Here is an 11,866-nt window from a genome sequence, read left to right as displayed (position 1 = left end):
TCAGCGGGACGCTCCCTGGCAAAACTGAATTGCTAATGTAGATCCACCCCTAGGAACAGTTTGCCAAACTCTGAACCACTCAATAACTTGAAGACAAATGCCAGTTCAAGAGACATCAAAACTCTCCAGACAGGCAACATCTGGAAGAGCTCCATTACTGGCCCAGAAGCTGAGTAAACACATGAACTCTGTCTTAAGCCCATCCTAATGAGTCCACCAGAGAGATGCAGTAGTTCAGGACAGAGCTATACCAGCAGTTACAATGCTTACAGACTGAAACGTCTTTCTGATTGACTGAATTAGCTATGTAACTGTCAGTATTCATCCATGTTGAGGCACCCTAAGAGATGCATGCAGGAAAAGATCAACCACTGCAAAAATGATAAGACTGTATACATACATATATATTGATAGACTCCTTACATGGTAACTCAGAGGCCTTTACCATTTAGTGTTCTTTTGTTTGTAATTATTTTTTCTTAGCACTGCTCAGATGGATATCGTGCCACCCCTAAAAATTAATAAAGGAAGAGATATGGCTAAGTTTTTCAAATAAAGTATGAAATCTGAAAATTCAAGATGCTAACAGTATTGCCCAGGCAATCACTTACCTATTTTTCAATCTACACTAAAGGCTTTAAGCATTGGATATTCTGAATTTCCCCAAAATTAAAAGAAGAGATGTCTCTCTGGCCACCTTCTCCTAATTTTAACCAAACTACTCATAACTTCACTCGCTGAGGATTCCCAAAAAGAGGATACGGTGTACTGTTTCTTTAATAGTAGGAGATCAAAAGCTATGAAGTCTGTTTCTTGGTATCTTGGGATCTAAAAAGTCTTTCTGGTAGTGACAGAAACTATCTTCAATGTTCACTGGTTCATTTCTTCTTGACTACGTGGTGCTTGTTCTTCATCTACCTTAGTTTCCCAGGCATACACGTATGTTAGAACTGAAAATCCTCGGCAAAGTAATCTACCTTTTTTAGCCTTTAAATTTGGGCCATTCGTGTAACAGGAGTACAAACAAAACAGTGACTAAGTTGAGGATCTATATGAATGTGGTGCTTCAAAAGAGGTGAGGAAGTCAGTAGTTCTTGACTGGTCATTAAATTGGAACGAGCTCTAATAATGAAGATACCAAAGGAAATCATTGGAAGGAATCAAAGCAGAGACACCACAACCTGTTACACCATGGAGGAACTCCCATGGGAGACCATCACTGTCTCTGGAGGCCTCAGACCTTGGTAAAAACAGGGCTGAGGCATTAACACAGCTCCCAAAGTACAGCAAAAGGAACATCTATAAGCTAGTATTTGTACCAGTACCTAAAATGATCAAAAGCATAGAAAGATAAATGTTGACCTTTATATAGGTTCATTTGCTGTCTTTCATCACCATTTTACAGAAAACATATATATTTTGGTATGTTTGAGAAGGCTATTAATATCAACTGAGCTAATCACACCAAGAGAGAAAAGCCAGTACTGCTATACAAATGCTAGTCATGATTAATTAGCTAATGCCTCAGGCCAGTGGGACAAATCATCAATTGTATTTCAACTAGAAGCACCACAAAAAACTCAAACTTTGGAATTAAGTCTCCTGACATTTTCTCATCTGATTATTTTGTCAGTTAGCAAAAGAAAAAAAAAAAGAAAAGACTTGTGGGAAAAGCATTGCTTTTGTTGCAGATTTGTTAGAGTACTGCATCATTTGGAGTTATATTATCTCTATAGACATAACTTTCCAAAGTGATTTAGTCATTTAGGAGTCTAAGCCATAGCAACTCAGCAGAACTAGGAATTTTCCATACCACACTAAAGTGTCTAGGCCTAAATGACCTAAAAGTTAAACTGTTCTTGAAAATAATTTTTAAATAAGAATAAATATCACAGCTGTAAAACTATAATTTAAAACGATGAAGTGAGAGACTGGTCAAAATAAATATATAATTACCATGAATAAGAAAAACTATTTGAAAGCAGATTCCTCCACATGAGATTGCTTTAGGCTTCACAATACATTTTGCCAGACACATGGATTTCACTGTGTACATGAGACAACAATATTGGCTTCAGTGATTGCACAGATTTACTTCTGTTTATTCTGGATCTGTAGCTGCAATGGTTGTAATGCCAACAATACAACTGTGGCTTGTACGTTGCTTCTGAAAAAGCCCCTCAGATTTAGTCATCTTTTTAATGTTATTTGACTGAGTAGATTGAAGCCACTAAAATCATTACTGCATGACATCAATGAAAATCAGACTTTAGGGAAAAACCACCAGTTATTTTCTAAAATAGCAAAGCAACTTTACAAAAAGCACTCAGAAACCTGTGTTACTACCTGGATTTTATCCATTATGTCCTGACCTCCCCAGATGTAAAAAAGATAACAAGATCCTCTGTCCTGCTTCAGTGATTCATTATGGGTAAAAATGACTGAGGGACATAAGAAAGCTTTAACCCTTGTTGCAGTCAGAAGAGGCCACATGATGGAGGCCTTGATTAGTCTTATATAACTTTGAATGGAGGTAACTAAGTTAATCAGTGAGTCATCCTAACCTCCTCATATAATCTGAGGAAAAAGAAATTTTCCTCCCCTGGTAAGCTAGAGTGCAAACGAGGTAAATCAGCCTGTGAAGGCACCCAGCTCTGTGAACTGGCTGTGGAAGATTCTCGGGGAAACTTTCAACCTCACCTTGATGATTCAGGCTAAGTGAAATTAATTAGCCTAAGACCACAGCTGAAACTTTTTCTGACATCTCCTCATGGACATCTAGATGCTAGCCAAAAGATCTTTTCCAAATGTTTCCAAACCCTCTCTACCTCCTTCCACAACGAGCCAACACCACCAAATTGTCACCCCAACCCTTTCAGTGTTTCGTATTCTCTCATTTTTTAACATCCAAGCTACATTAGATTAGAGAATAACTTTTTTTCACAAACAAGCATCAAGAAAATTCTGGAATTCTGGCTGACCTAAAGGATGCAACTAACAACCATGAAATTTCTAAGTCCAAGTATATTCTTAGTATTCGGTACATTCTTGCCCTAAGTGCTCATTTAACTAAAATGAACAATTTGTTGCTGCAGAATACATCATAGTGTATATACTGTATGTAGAAAAAGCCGGTATCTGGAGCTGAAAATTCCATTTAAAACAAAACTAATAACTCTACACAACCCAAACCAAAGCATCACAAATGACCTGCACTATACACACATTTTTCTCAAGTTTTCTCAATAAAACAGTCTGGTTATCTCTTAAAAAAAAAAAAAAAATTCCATAATAAAAGAAGTGCTCTGGCAGTGTCTAGTAAAAGTTAGATGCCTGCTTATTTCAAGCTGGAGGTATCAACTTGCCTTTGTTCTTCTGTAGTTTGTTGTTTTTTTTTCCTCTGGTTTTAGATACAATAAACTACCCATATTATGATGACTTCTTTTGGAGTTAATCATTATCATGTACTGCAGAATGCTACATGTCAATTGTGTAATACAGAAAAGATAAAAAACTATGAGGCAAAGACTTCATAAATTTGCAGTGCTTATTGCTTGGGGAATACTCAGAAATCACTTAAGTAAGCAGACAATTAAATAAACATGATTACAGTTTGTAAAACTGTAAAGCCTTATTCTGCTTTCCAAAAGAATGGTGAAACTGAAGGGATTGCACCTGATGTAGCCCCTGTATTAAAACTAAGTTACTTCAAGAGGAAAACTTACAGCTATTATACTCATCAAAGCAAAGACAAGAATTGTCTTGCAAAGTGAACACAGAAAAACTCATTTGAAAAGCCAACTACTGTTGCAACGTTTTACATGAAAACTGATCAATCTGCCCATACTATATATTCTTGACATATGAAGTTTACAACAGCTGACATTTTTAAAAGATTATAAAGCTACACATTTGTATGTTCTACAATGTGAGTTCTGAAAGGGCTGTAACATAAGACAGGAAATATTTAGGCCATTTTGACATCTATAAAAGGAAAAATGATTTTACACAATGATCTGCTGCTGCCAACTGAAATTTTAAAGATAGAGTCTGTTAAATTTCAGCAAAAGCATATTTTAATGATATATGTTGAATGTAGCAAAGATGTATCCTCAATTCCCTTTATGACACACATTACTTTGTGAGCATAATGCCTCAGAAAAAGCCCTCATTTGAATAAAAGTGAACTTCAGTAAGGGAAGGATCCATTTACACATCCAACTATGTGCTGTGTGTCTGCTTTTAAGCACATGACTTAGTGGAACTGACATGCTCAAAGACAAGCACCGGCTAGACCAGAGGTGAGAGCCATAAGGGTAAAGGTGTCACCCTGAAAAGCAGAACCTGCTCCACAAAGTACAGACAAGTAGTAGCAAACTGCAAGTTATTATTTATCATCAATTGGTTTGCTCAGACAAATGATGTATCATGAATTGTGCTCATACATTTTTATTCATTACAATTGATACTACACCAGCTAACAGTATGTTAGTCAAATGTATACATATATACACTTCCTTTCTCACTGCCTGTAGAACATAAGATCTCTATTCATCAGTATTTACAGGAGTATCACGTGAATATGAGTACTGCTACAAACTGTTACTAGGTGCTAAAAGCAAAATCGGAGTCACGAACAAATTGTATCAGTGCAAGTGCCAGAGAAACCAGGGCAAACAGTAGCACAAATTATGAATGAGTCTTCACAGACCAGTAAAGGACCAAAAAAGAAAGCTTTGCTGATGGCTGGGAAAGGAGTTTAAGGAGTGAGCAGACTGCTTTAAGAATAAAAAGTGGAAATAGTACTTATCATAATTGTGCCAAAAAGAATTCAGAATGTGTCATTTGAAGTATCTTTGCTCTGTAAAACAAATAGTTCATACTCTAGTAAGAACTTTATGACATGTCCAGTGCATCTCCATTCCGCAAAAATAAATAGCTAGCCTAGGTTATTTATGAATCCTGTTAAGACCACTCAAGAACTGGAGGATCATACTTTGAAAAGATTAACTAGTGTGTCTTGAATAGGATTTAGACCACAACGCTTGCACTTCCTATGTAGCCAGCATTTCAGAACCCAACTATCCTCTGTCCTGTACAGGATGTGATATCTTCACACTTCTTACTTTTGAAAATCATCTGTATTGCAAAGAAGTGATCATGAAACTGGGGATAAAACCACAATCATTTATTTAAAGGAATGAACCTCACAGCAGCTTTCTTCTTGCATGAATGCTTTTTCTTCTGTCTCTAATCTGAAGTCTTTAGTACACACTGTGCCCTACATCTGGGCCTCAGCAGGTTCACAGGTACAAGATAACTACAACTGGTATTTGACCTGAATAAGCTCTACAGAAACCTAATCCCAAATGAACACAAACTCCCACATAAAAATCAAATCCAGCTAGAGTATTTTAAACCTGCATTAAAACAATAATCATAAAATTCCCTTGCCTGGTAGTTTTGTTGCTGATTACAATGAGGGCAGAATTTTTTCCGGTGTATTACCCCTTTATGAAGTCACATAATTTTTCCTTTTTCAAGTATTTTATGTGTATTATATTTATTCCATGTTATAACATAGTATAACATAACTTCTGAGCTGTTTTCCTGAGTTAGGACTTTGACTGTATGCACACAAAAAATAGTCTTCCACTTGGACAGAATTACTGGGTGCACTAAAATTTGCCAAGCATTCCACTGAAACAGCTAATGAATGATCCTGTACTATTACAAAGACAAATCCAACACAATGATTTTGTCTTTTGCAAAGTTTACTGAAAGGAATAAAGGGAAAGAATGAGAAAGAATGATAAACTGATAATAATGCTAACAGAAATATTATTTTCTTATAAAATTATTAAACTTTAATAAAATTAAATCTGAGGTTTAAATGCCAGCCTATAGACAATGCTGGTGTTATGTAAACAGCTAAACATTGAAAAACGTTTAACACGTTGAAAGATCCACATTGCTAAAACTTCAACAGTTGTTAGTTTACATTTACATAGCTACCCAGAATGTGTCAAATCTTTTTGGGATAATTAAACTCATAAAACTGTTTAAATATCATTGTAAGATGCATACACAAGCCATTCCTTAAGTGTCACAATGGAAAAAATGTATTACCAAAAACTTATTTCATTTATTCACTTTATCAGTTACTACTTCTCCCTTATCTCACCTGCATCTTGTCTCACTTGTATTCATCAATGCTATAATCATACTTCAGTTGGACTTGATGATCTTAAGGGTCTTTTCCAATCTAAATGATTCTATGATTCTATGGGCTGACACAGATGGTTGTGTCCTCATATGATCAGATTTAGCATTTGTCTGAGATGCTGGAACAATTGCCGTCCAGGATATTTGCAGTGAGGAGAAAAAAAATTACATATACAAGGTAAAACATACAGTGGAATAATATAATTAAAAATAACCTTAAGTTTATGAATGTCTTCACACTTTCCATCTGATTTGTAAAATCAATATTATTCATTCATGCTCAATCTACTCAAATATATTTCTGTTATCCTCTGGACAGTCAACTGTTATCCTTCGCATTGAAAAAAAAACAGTAAAAAAAACCCCAGAGATAAACGCTGTTTCTTAGGAATGATTTTTTTTTTCTTTCTTGAACTTGAGTGACTGGAAGACAAGAAAGCTTCAACAACTAGATAAAGAGAGAAATGCCTCATAGTAGTTTGCAGAACTCATCACATTCCTGGGAAGTAAATATGAGCAGGATAAAGTCACTCTCAATTTTAAGGAGTATCATTAAACATCATTTTCAGCATGCAAAGGTTATTCCTATTCAATGCATGGGAAAAGTTAGACAAAGATTAATTAAATGAACAGACCTAAATGTATCAATTTTGATGAAAAGTTCATGGAAAATGTGCAGCTTTTTCGACACAGAAGAGTCTGATTAAGAGGATAAACAATAGACTCTCTTCTACAGTGCTGCACACTTGCAAAAAACAATGGTGTGTTTTCTAACCAGTTAATCAACCTTATGCAAGTTTAACAAATACTTCTGAAATCAGACTTACATTTGTAAAGCAAAAGCCTAATCCTTCAAATACTTCCATGCAAGAATTATTTATTCAGACAGGCAGTCCTATTGAAACAAACCGGGCACATCTGTAAAGTTATCCATGTGCATAACTGCTTATTAGATCAGATACACTGCAAAAGCAAGCAGGTATCTGCATGCTATCTTAAATTATCCCAGATAATATTATTTCCAGCTGAGATCAATGAATTTCTAGTTGACTTACTGATGCTTTTAGAAGCTGTCACACTGATAACTGCAACAGATTCCCAATCAAAAAAGGGCAAGAGCCTGTCATTCACATGGCAAGATAGCAGCCCTCTATCAGAGTACTACATACACATATAATGCTCATCATCACCATAAAGCTGAAAGCACAATGATAAGCATTAGCAAAAGCAACAATGCTAGAGAGACCTGTTGCTTGAAAAGGGTGATGTCAGGCAGATGGATTAATGAACGCTGCAAGTGGCAATCAATAAAGCCAAATGGCAGGTCCAATAGGGAGTACACACACACCTTATTTCATAAATGACAGTATTGCAACTGGATGAGTCACTTCTTTAATATAAAATGGAATGCATTACTATTGCCACGCTCCCCTCCTTTGTTAGTTCATATACTAAGTAGGATAAAAAACAACACATGGGGTCAGCATGTTTCCAAAAATCATCCTCCTCTTCCCAGGGCATACACCAGCTTTTTTTTGTGTTTCTGTGCGTTAATGTACCTCCAAGCTAATAACAGAACTATCTCAGACTGAATTTTAATTTGGATACCTCAAATGTAGCAACAAAAAATTCTACACTAAGACAAGAATTTTAAATGTATTCCAACTCTCATTGAATGACAGTGGGTTTGAGAGCTGTGTTCCCTCAGGTTCTTCTTAAAACCCTAACCTGCAACCTTATCCACAGGTCAAATTTATTCTGAGCACAGAATAAACTGATATAATTGCTGTAATTTGAAAAGAAGGAGACTTTTTTTTCTTTCTGTATACAGTGTTGTTAACCTTGAACATGTGATTGACAATTCAATGATTTACAGTCTTGGTAAACGTGGTAAGAGGCAATGCCTCGCTTCTAGCATTGTGTTAATGAGACATAAGTGCATCAAATACACACTGATAGAATTTATAACAATGTTAAAAAATTTTTCATATGAAATGATGTTCCAATGAAATACACTATTTCAATGGAATCAAAACTTCCCATGGAAAAGCATCATCTTCCAAATATATACTAGCATCTTCTGTCCATTGTCTTTTCCCAGGGTACTTAAAAATATATAGTTATATAATCTAGGCCTAAGAACCTCCATTCCTGCAACAAACCCTGAAGTGAGCTTTCCTAAGAAAAAGCTTAATTCTCAGCTTTTTTATTTTTATTTTTAATATATATAATTTTTCATACAATTATAATAAAAACTGAAATGAAAGAATGAAAGCTAAAAAAAATATTGACTGATCCTAAGCTGTTTTCAGTATTTTCATTTCCAATAAGTTTTTGAAAGATTTGTTTCTCTTCTAAACAATTCAGTATTTGCTACAGAATGGGAACTAAATGCCAACTATGGGTAAAACATAATTCCACATCGTTTTCAGTTCTTATCCACATCAAAGAAGAAAAGGAAAAGAGCCACCTGGCTTTGAAATAACATCTATTGATCTTTTGTATAAAGGAACACATGTTATAAAGTTTAAAGAAACTGTTCAGAAAGACATCTTAGGCTGTATTGATTCACCAATGAATGATACCAGAACAGACTATGTTATCTCAAAGCCATGTTTCCATTTCTAGGGCATCCCCAAATACTAATTCTTTTCACTAAGGATTCAACTAGCACAGGGCACCTACCTGTTTCTGAGTGCTCACTTACCTGTTCCAATGCAATGTAGAGTGGAGACAATAGAAAAATCACAAATATGATACCCCTTTTTATATGCCTAAGATATAGTAGCCCTGACATTTATATGAATTATACTGGAAAACACTTTGTAAGTCTTAAATGGCCTTTAGCATTGTCAGAGTTCTGTAAATTGTCTTTAAGTGTAAAAGAATGAATAATTTTCAAACAACTGGCTTTTTCTATGGAAATAGTTTACCTCGCTCTCAGACTCTCACTTAAAACTTAAGTCCTCAACCTCTGATTCTCTGGGACTATGAGGCTAGCATGCTGGACAAAGTCCCTGCCACTCCATATAGTGTTGTGTGGACATAGCCATAGAGGACTTGAAATCAGATTAGGAGCATTTTCCAACCTTGCAATGTTCAAAGCAGGCCAACCATTGCTGTATCTACTATTCGGTTAGAAGCAGTGGATTCTGGCACTTAGTCCCCTATCATGCAGGGAAAACACAGGCTCAGGAATCTGCCTGCAAATACTGTAAGATGCATATTTTCCAAAGTACAGCTGGAAACACACATTTGATGCACGCTGGCTGCACGAGTCCTGTTATGCTTCCAAACTTGAGCAAACAGGTTGTTCTACGCAGTTTTGACCATGCTGCCTGTTATAAATAGCAGGAGCAACGTCTGGCTAAATACATCTGAAATGTGTCTGAAAGAAGGAAAGATACACAGACAGCCTAATTATCCACTGAAGCTTACCAGATTAAACCAGAGGAGTAAGTAGCAAATACTTGCTCGCAATACCCTGTTAACTAGAAACTTGTTTATGCCATTTGATTAGGAGAAAACCAGAGGATGTTTAGTACTAATTATGCTGTGATTTTTTTAACATTTTGAACAAGAAAACCATTCTGTTTCAAATACATTATTATCCTTGTCTAACGTAACTGAATCTTGGACAAGCTGCAAAAATGCAAAATCATGTTGAATACAGTCAAAACAAAGTTACTCTGCTTACAGTAATTTAACCCTCAAGCTAGAAGTTGTTTTCTATTTCTCCATTTAAATTAGCCCTGAAGTGATTCACAGGCATATGTTACAGCTTGAGCATCAAGTCATATGAGAAAAACATCAAAAGGAAGTAAAATCTACTAGAGAAGAATCCATGAAAACTGTTAATCTTTCTTTAATTAAACCTGCTTTGTTGAAAAACAAGGAGACAAACAACAATCTTTAACAAAAACAGGTTTTTATATAAGAAAATGAATGAAAAAAAAGAAGTCCAAAATAAAACAGCAGAGGTACAAGAAAAACAGAAAAGTTTTTATAGTGAAACTTGATTTACTTATTTATTTTTTTTTAATATCATGGCCAATTCAGAGAGTAAATTCTCTGGAAACTGAAGAATCCCCAGAATATTTTGTTTTTTCATTCACTTTATTATATATCTTCTCTAGTATTTATATTAAACAAATAATATTAAAGGTGAGAGTACTGGAACGGATCATCCTATGAGAAATGGCAAGAGTCATGCTGGTTTATTGTCTAAGACAATAAATCTGTCTTTTTAATCTGTCTTTTACTTCCTATTCTTTCAGTGCTTGGAATATGATCTTTATTGAGTTACTGTTTGTGTCTCTTTCCTAATGTAGTTTTACAGCTCTTATTTAGGCAATCCACAATTCAACAGGAAGCTTTCTTCTATGGTTTAACACTGTTGAACAAACAGAAGCCTCCGCTGCTTCAGTTGGATGTTCTAGGTGCTAACACGACAATAACTCATTAGTAACATAACTCAATGTTACCAAAGTTTCTGTATTTAAAAATCTCTTCTATGTATGTTCGTTCTTCTTTACCTTCATCATTCAAAACTGTAAGGCATATTTTAGACAAACACCTCCTAGTAAAGGTAAAGCAGAGCTGTGTTTTGTGAGAAGAAATCACCTCTTACAGACTTTTTCCTGTAACTTCTATAATCATCAATCACTTATTTTTATTAAATATATTGTAATATGTAAAAGAAGAAGGGTTTTTTTCAGAAAGTTCAGTGGATGGGGAAAAGGAAAGTGAGAGAACAACTGTATCTGGATATTATCTTGGAAAGTCTGAGATGTGAGGAAACTGATGGCAGGTAGTGGTGGAGTTGATAGTATGGGGAAGCACAAAGGAAGAGAACTGTTTCATTAATTTATCCTAACATACTACAGGGGAGCATGTAGTTTGAATTTTCCATACAAGGCACAACTAGGTCACTGGCAATGGTGGTTGCTGGATGTTTAGAGGATCCGGGATAATTACAACATTCTCAGAAGAGGGACTACAGAGTATGATTATATTTTCAACCAAATAATTAGAAGTGGTATATCTACTTCAGGCTGCTTTGTAACTGTACCAGAACATAAAATGGGACACACTGGTAAAACAAAAATGGAAAGGGAAAGAATGTTGATCTAAACAGGATCAGCTGATGTTTGGGAAGTTACTGAAGGCAAAGATCAATCATCATACTCTTCACTTCATGATCGTGAATACATAGGAAGAGTCAAATGTGCACAGGGAACTAAACCACTGGTCATTTTTTCAAGGATGTATAAGAAATATTCAAGTGAAAACATTAAGTGTACTACAAATAGCAATCTGTCAATTTTATCTGATCATTTCTTATACAAAACTACACAAACATTCTTATGCAGTAATAAATCATCTGATCTACATAACAGGATTATAATTTTTCTTCCGTTACCACATGAACTGAAATATGAAAATTAAAAAAAATATGTTACTAGACACAAAATGTTGTGGGTTCTGTTTTGTTTTTGTTTTTGTTTTTGTTTTTTTAAAAACTGTTCCAGTTATTGTATCTCATCACCCAAAACCTCTGTGGGATCTATGAACTCAGCAGAATCCAAAATAAAAATCTGGCCCACTGTATTATAACCATACCAAAAAGAAGACACAGTTC

The sequence above is a fragment of the Pygoscelis adeliae genome, unplaced genomic scaffold, assembly GCF_000699105.1.
Source record: "Pygoscelis adeliae isolate BGI_AS28 unplaced genomic scaffold, ASM69910v1 Scaffold6, whole genome shotgun sequence".
NCBI classification, from domain to species: Eukaryota; Metazoa; Chordata; class Aves; order Sphenisciformes; family Spheniscidae; genus Pygoscelis; species Pygoscelis adeliae.
The sequence above is the reverse complement of the archived record's forward strand: the minus strand, read 5'-3'. Positions refer to the sequence as shown.